We start from the raw sequence: 8,351 nt of genomic DNA, 5'->3' as shown, positions 1-8,351 counted from the left end.
TTTTAGGACAAATAATCTAAACACCATTTGCAGGGTAATGGTCTCCCAGGTATCAGCCATGAATGACCCTCTGAAAAGATGGGCTTCAAAAAAGATAAAATGTTGTACACAAAATTAGGTTCCTGTTTACATTTCTTATGATATTGGAGTTTTCTGTGTGTTTGAATTAAGGTTCTTTATACTCATTAACACCATTCTTCTTTTCAGTGAAGGACAGGGTGCTTGAATTTCAAAACCAAATTTTGGACTGCACTTTACAGCAAAAAATTACCTTCAGTGGATATTTTTATATATATTTATCATTGAGATAAGATTTTTAAACCTAAATTTATTATTCTTCCCAGAGAACTGCTTAGGTCTTTATTGTGAATGTGCTAATAAATTTTATTTTCTGTTTCTATAAAGATGTGTGTATATCTTTTTTCTGTATTTTCTCTCTATCGTACATATGTGTGTATACATTTGGTAATGCACATATACAATCACCTAAGGTATAATTAAAAGTCTTCAGGAGATCCTCAGGATCTCTTTTGCTACATTGAAAAGATGAGGCATTAGATAGCTGGTACAATTCCTACTAATAAAAATGAATGTCTTTCAGAGAAGAATTAGAAATGCAGCTTGTTTCTGCAAAAGTTGAACTGTAGCCAGCCTTATACAAACTAATTTCAGAAATATTTCCCTCTTCCAGAAAAAAAAAAAGCAAGACAGAAAAGATAAATNATTATTCTTCCCAGAGAACTGCTTAGGTCTTTATTGTGAATGTGCTAATAAATTTTATTTTCTGTTTCTATAAAGATGTGTGTATATCTTTTTTCTGTATTTTCTCTCTATCGTACATATGTGTGTATACATTTGGTAATGCACATATACAATCACCTAAGGTATAATTAAAAGTCTTCAGGAGATCCTCAGGATCTCTTTTGCTACATTGAAAAGATGAGGCATTAGATAGCTGGTACAATTCCTACCAATAAAAATGAATGTCTTTCAGAGAAGAATTAGAAATGCAGCTTGTTTCCGCAAAAGTTGAACTGTAGCCAGCCTTATACAAACTAATTTCAGAAATATTTCCCTCTTCCAAAAAAAAAAAAAAGCAAGACAGAAAAGATAAATGGATTCAAAAATTTCCAGGAAGGTACTAAGGATTCTGCTCAGGATTATCTCAGGGGGAAGGTTCCATCTGTTCTCTCTAATAATTTAACTTGCTCTACTCTGTTATTTCTTCATCAGGATTTTGGAGTTTCTGCATATGATCAGATATTTTTCTCATTTCCCCCTTTATAAATTATTAAAATACCACAATTACCTGAAAAATTATTACCTTGGTCAATGATTTTTAAAGGAGAAAAAAATTTGTCACAAAAAAGATTTCATGACATCTCTCTGGCTGTACACGTATTTGTATATCTTTTTAAATGCCTTGATTGGTTTTAGATTGTCTCAAATTCCACCTGATTTCAATCCCTGTATAGCTTCCAATTTAATCCTGCTTCCTGGCTCATTAAAGTCACCTTCAAAATATTATGACTTTTATGTAATGAAGACACAATACCTAACCTTAACTTCAGTGACTTCAATATGAAGCATGACTAAAGCTCAATGTGAGTAATTTTCAAAGTAAACAGAATTTAAATAATTCAAAAAGGGGAATTCCACAAATCCTAATACTGAAACAAGCCAATAAGTTTTTCTGCTGAATCTTTTGAAATATGTGCTGTAATATTTATTTACAAAATTATTCACACTTTTATGTTCTCAATTCATACTTGGTATTAATATATTATTGTGTATCTTGTATTTGTAGTAAACATTTTCTTGTTTTAATGTATTTATGTTAATAGCTCTCATAACAGAAGGGGGTAGATTTTAATTTTTATCAGTGCCTGTTTTTCTTTTATACAGTCTCACATTTAATAATAGAGGATATAAAATTGAATGTCTATAAGATTTTTTAGAGGAATTTCTTGTATTGTATTTATTTCTTCGAAAAACCCTGGACCCTGATTCATGATTTTAAAGTGTCTGTAACCTTAGGGACTTTTCTACAGCTCCATCTCCCAATTAAAAAAAAAGTAAGCAATGTCTGTGTGAGGGCACTTTTAACTTCCCTGTGAAAATTAATACTTTATAATGATTCCTTTCTGACAGGCTCCTGTAATTTTCCATCACAAATTATATTCAAGCTTCTTTCAAGCAGACACATCTTCCGTGTGTTCTAAATACATGGTTGACCTTGAAGTGGAAGTGGAAACCAGCCCTAATCACATTCAATTCTCTCATTTTCTGCTCTAAACATTTTTATGTGAGAACATCAGCTAAAAGAAATCAACCTCAAAACAGAGAATGAGGAAGTCCCAGAAGAGCCACACCCAGTCTGGGCAGAAGGGTGTGCACAGAAGAGAACCTAGTTTTACCTGTCTGCCTTGCTGACCAAGGTTATGGTAGTAGGTTGGGCATTCATATATAAGAAATTTTCCTTCTAAGGTATGTTGAAGTCATTGAGTTTTTATAGACCTATGAGACAGGTAGTATTGTTATCCCTATATTTTTCAGATGAGAAAACTATATTTCAGTCATTTTTAGCACCACTTGGGGAATTAGGCAACTGCCTGAGTGAGTCATGGTCCAGATGCTCAATCCTGCAGCCACAAAGGCCTAAGATAAGTACCCAGTGTTTTTGTCATTCCTTGCTTCAACTGTACCCAGCACACTCCTGAATATTTGATAATATATGCTTTAAAAATAACTCCCTATTGTACTGATTACCACACAGATATGTGTGGTAGTGAATATTTTCAATATTTGAATCACTAACCTCCATTTCAGTGCAATTTTCACTTTGGCCATTTGTGCCAATATAAGGAAGCATTGGCATGGATAATAGAAGTAGGCGATCTGCCCACCCTGCAGGACCATGCTCCTCACACAAATGAACCAAACACTGAAATTTGCAGTCACCTCATTCCTTTAAAATTAAAGCTAGAATTGAGGAAAATTACCACCAGGGGGCAATAAATATATTTTCAGATGGTCAGAACCAGACAATAAATTGGTGGCCAGCAGCCATTTTTTTAATTCAAATGTTTTGTTGGTTTGTTTGTTTTAAATTTAAGTCAATATTTAATAATGAGTATTCACATAAAAATACAGATCTTCAGTCTTCCTTGAAAAATCAGGAGAGGCAAATTGACCTAAGATAACTATTTTTTCTTATGTGAAAGGTTTAGTAATTAGAATGCAGATGAACAAGATCCTTATAGTGAATGAGACTTTTAGGCGAGAGGGAGTCCTTGGGGGGAAACGGCAGAGTAGGAAGCACCAGAAATCTGTTGCCCCACCTCGGCAATAATTATATTCAAATCTGCCTTATACAACAATTTAAAACTCTGGAGTCTATTAAAGACTCACAACTCCAAAAGAAGGCTTTAAGGGTAAATTGCAGTTACTTTTCAACAATTTATTAGCATAGTAGCAACTACCCATTCCCCACCTTCTAGGCCCATGGCAGGCAGCTGTACACATGTTCCTGGGGCTGCTTGCATGCAGCTTGCCAGAGCCAGGATCAGAAAAAAAAAAGAATGCTGACCTCCAAATGTCAACAGTCTATTCTCTGATTGCTGATTGCTAGTTATGACCACAGAGATGCAAAGAGGCAGCTACCATTGTTGTACACTTTCTGCCACAGTTGCAAGGCCCTCTCCCTTAGGCTGAAGGGACTTCTAGGGACTTAAAAGTTTGGCCCCCTTTCTTTTTCCCTTAAATTTTCTCTTTTTCCTTTTTGGGGGTCACACATTAAAGACTAAGACATCCAAAACCAACTACATATACAGGGGAAATTAGAGAGCACTTTATGGTGCTTTCTAAGACACAGGCTTAGACACAGGCTCAGAAAAGACATACCCAAGCAAAGACACAGGCTCAGAAAAGTCTCAAGAAGACCTTAGGTTTGCACCTCAGCCTGAGTCTCAGCACAGAGGCAGCATACAACAATAAAAAAAAACCCTAGGGAAAGGGGTCAATCTTATTCACAGAATTACCAAATTAATAGATTTGAAAATCTAGTTTTCAGAAAAAAAATTATAAGGCATGCAAAGAAACAGGAAAACATGGCCCATTCAAAGGAAAAACTAAAACAACAGAAACTGTTCAGATGGTGAATCTACTTGACAAAGTCATTAAAATAGCTGTCTTAAAGATGGTCAGAGATGGAAGATGTGGAGAAAGTCAAGAGAATAATGTATAAAATAATGGAAATATCAATTAAGAGAAAACATAAAAAGAAACCAAAAAGAAATTTTGGAGTTTAAAAGTAAAATAACTAAAATAAAAAATTCACTAGAGAGATTCAAAGATAAACTTGAGCATGCAGAATAAAGAATCAGCAAAACTACCCCCGGCAATGGGCAAGAACACACCTGATTGGTGGTGTTGCTCTTACAATCAGTCAGGGGCAAAGCAGTTGCACAGTCCTTAGTTCATCCTAGCTTGTTGCCTGTGTTGGTGGCCAGAGCTGGTTCATGCCTGGGGCACATAAAATTATTTTTTTTAAAAAGAATCAGCAAAACTGAAGATAGGACAATGGAAATTATCGAGCCCAAGGAACATAAAGTAAAAGGAATGAACATAAAAAGTGAACAGAAGGTACAGGACCTGTGGGATACCATTAAGATAGTGGGAGCCCCAGAAGGAGAAGAGAAAGGAGTAGAGAGAATATTTGAAAAAATAATGGCTGAAAACTTCCCAGATCTGATGAAATACATGAATATAAACATCTGCGAAGTTCAATGAAACCTAATCAGGATGAACTCAAAAAAACACACACTGAGACACATTATAGTCAAACTGGAAAAAGCTAAAGAAAGAGAAAGAAAGCAACAGCTTATGACATATAAGGGATCCTCAATCAGATTGCCAGATTTCTCATCAGAAATTTGGGAGGTCACCTGTCAAACAAGAATTCTATGGCTGGTAAAACTGTCCTTCAAAAGTGAAGAAGAAATTAAGACATTCCTTAATAAATAAAAGCTGAGGGATTTGATACTAATCAAATGATGTGAACCTGGATTGCATAACTAGTGAAACAATCTCATGCAGTTCTAAAATTTACTCATTCATTTATCAAATATGAGCAGAATTCCTCTGTATATCAGGTGCTGGGAATCCACCAGTAAAATACCATGGTTTCTGCCATGAAGTGCAATCAGTCTCCTCTGGTTCTCTGGAAGTGTCTCTGTAAAGAAAGCAGGATAGGGTGAAAGAAGGAATTAAAGCAGTGGGGGGGCAGGGTGCAGAAAAAGAATGCTAAGGGAATAACAAAGAGTGTAGACAAATATAAAGATTAATAGGCCCTGGCTGGTGTGGCTCAGTTGGCTGGGCTTTATTTCACAAAGCAAAAGGTCACTGTTTCAGTTCCTGGTCAGGGCACATGCCTGGGTTGTAGATTTGGTCCCCAGTTGGGGCACGTGCAAGAAGCAACTGATTGATGTTTCTCTCCCACATCAATGTTTTTCTTCCTCTCATTCTCCCTCTCTTCCTCTCTCTCTAAAAATAAGTAAATAAAAATCTTTTTTAAAGGATTAACATGATGAAGATGGGCCTTAGATGTGAAAAGTCTTAAGATGTAGGGCTGCCACCCACAGATTCTTAGTCTGAGCACTATGCAGATATCCTACTTGATGAAGCAGCCAGGGGGACTGAAATTCAGACCCATTTTCACTTGTCAAACTTCATGCCCTGGGCAATGGAAGAGGAGGGACTTTACCCCTAAAAACAGGTACTTTTTTCCTAATTCGCAGAAAGGCACTACATAGGCTATGTGTGCCCCTGAATCCAAAGGTGTGCCCTTAAAACTAAAATTATTAAGGAAAGTAACAAATGATGGTGCTGATACTGTGTACTCAATAAAAGTTCTTCTTAACAATTTTCTCACATATTCAGAACTCTAGAGTGTATTTTCAGGACTTTCAGGTATATATCCTAAGCTTATAATAACAGGTTTCTAAGCATGGTACTTAAGTCTTCATCTACTGGACTTTGGGTCAAGATGGAGGAACAGGAAGATACACTGCCTCCTTGCACAAGCAAAAGAAAGACAATAACAAACTTAAAAACAAAAAATAACCAGAACTTTCAGTAAAATTGAACTGTATGGAAGTCAAACAACCAAAGAGTTAAAGAAGAAACATTCAACCAGACCAGTAGGAGGCCCAGAGATGGGCAGCTGGGGTGGAATTTGCCACAAGGTGGCAGCTGGTGGAGCAGGTAGTCCCACATTTGCGTGCAAATAAACCAGGAGGGACAATTGGGGAGCAAGACAGACCACCCAACCTAGGGTTAGTGTGGGAAAATAAAGCCTCAAAACCTCTGACTAAAAAATCTGTGGGTTTTGAAACAGCAGGAGGAACTCCAAACCTCACAGGAGAGTTCCTTGGAGAGACCTACAGGGTCCTAGAAGGTACACAAAACCATCCAACCAGGAATCAGCACCAGAAGAGCCCAATTTGTTTGTGAATAACAGAGGAAGTGAATGAAAGCTGGCAGAAAGCTGAGCAAGTCGTATTGTTCCCTCTCAGACCCCTTTCCCACATATAGCACCACAACACAGCGAGGAAGTTTGCCCCACCCTAGTGAATACCTAAGGCTCTGCCCCTTACTACGTAATAGTAATATGGCCCAAGTAGTATTACTATGTAATAGGTGGGCCAAGACAATATGGCCCAAATGAAAGAACATATCAAAGCTCCAGGAAAAATACAACTAAGTAATGAAGAGATAACCAATGTATCAGATGCAGAGTTCCAAACACTGGTAATCAATATGTTCACAGAAATGGTTGAGCATGGTCACAAAACAGAGGAAAAAATGAAGGCTATGAAAAGTGAAATACAGGGAACCAACAGTGAAGGGAAGGAAACTAGGATTCAAAGTAATGATTGGGAGCAGAAGGAAGAAGTAAGCATTCAACCAGAACACAATGAAGAAACAAAAATTCAGAAAAAATGAGGAGAGGCTTAGGAACCTCTGGGACAACTTTAAACATCCCAACATCCTAATCATAGCAGTGTCAGAAGAAGAGGAAGAGCAAGAAATTGAAAACTCACTTGAAAACACAATGAAAGAGAACTTCCCTAATCTGGCAAAGGAAATAGACTTCCAGGAAATCCAGGAAGCTCACAGATTCCCAAAGAAGTTTCACCCAAGGAGGAACACACCAAAGCACATCATAATTAAATTACCAAAGATTAAAGAGGAGAGAATCTTAAAAGCAGCAAGAGAAAAGGAGACAGTTACTTACAAAGGAGTTCCCATAAGACAGTCAGCTGATTTCTCACAAGAGACCTTACAGTCAAGAAGGGGCTGGAAAGAAGTATTTGAAGTCATGAAAGGCAAGGACTTACATCCAAGATTACTCTATCCAGTAAAGCTATCATTTAGGATGAAAAGGCACATAAAGTGCTTCCCAGATAGGTCAAGTGAAAGGAGTTCATTATCACCAAGCCCTTATTATATGAAATGTTAAAGGGACTTATCAAAGAAAAAGAAGGAGATCAAGAACTCTCAACAGTAAAATGACAACAAACTCACAACTATCAACAATCAAACCTAAAAAACCAAAAGCCAAAATAAAAATGAACTAGGTAAACAACTAAAACAGAAACAGATTCACAGAAATAGAGATCACATGGAGGGTTATCAGTGGGGATGGGGAGAGAGGAGAATGAGGAAAAAGGTACAGGGAATAAGAAGTATAAATGGTAGGTACAAAATAGACATGGAGAGGTTAAGAATAATGTAGGAAATGGAGAAGCCAAAGAACTTGTATGCATGCCCAATGGACATGAACTAAGGTGGGGGAATGATGAGGAGGGTATAGAGAGGAGGGGAATAAAGGGGAGGAAAAATTGGGACAACTGTAATAGCATAATCAATAAAATATATTTTTAAAAGATCATCTATTTTAAGAGTATACTTTAAGATTATATGAGGTGTGTTAAATAAACCAGTACTAATGTCTTATTTATCTTTGTATTATAATATTTTAAGAATCATCTTATTATTACTATTATCATATTACTTGAGAAAATCACCAGGTTCCAGTGTACACTTGGTCATTTATTATTTGAACAAGATTATTTTCATTTACATTGTTTCAAATATTAAAGTTTGTGGCTTTACATAAAATAAGAGAAAGTGGCCTAATCTTTTCAAAATAGAGTGCTGATGTGGAGTTTAAAGTCCACTTCACTTTTATCTAGTTTCATTTTCCTCTAAAATACCTGGAGGTATTCCTCATGCTAAAAGAAAACAGCTTGTGTACTCGTGTTCATACTAATTGTACTGTGAACCTA

The 8,351-nt window shown here is 36.5% G+C and overlaps 1 pseudogene; it reads left to right on the top strand.

Annotated features, from left to right (window-relative positions):
• Positions 1–4,391: 4,391 nt before the first annotated feature.
• LOC118986051 (uncharacterized) lies at positions 4,392–4,537 on the top strand (annotated as a pseudogene).
• Positions 4,538–8,351: the final 3,814 nt, after the last annotated feature.

Source organism: Sturnira hondurensis, unplaced genomic scaffold (genome assembly GCF_014824575.4).
Source record: "Sturnira hondurensis isolate 20B ecotype Veracruz unplaced genomic scaffold, ASM1482457v3 Scaffold0004136, whole genome shotgun sequence".
NCBI classification, from domain to species: domain Eukaryota; kingdom Metazoa; phylum Chordata; class Mammalia; order Chiroptera; family Phyllostomidae; genus Sturnira; species Sturnira hondurensis.
The sequence above is the reverse complement of the archived record's forward strand: the minus strand, read 5'-3'. Positions and strand labels throughout refer to the sequence as shown.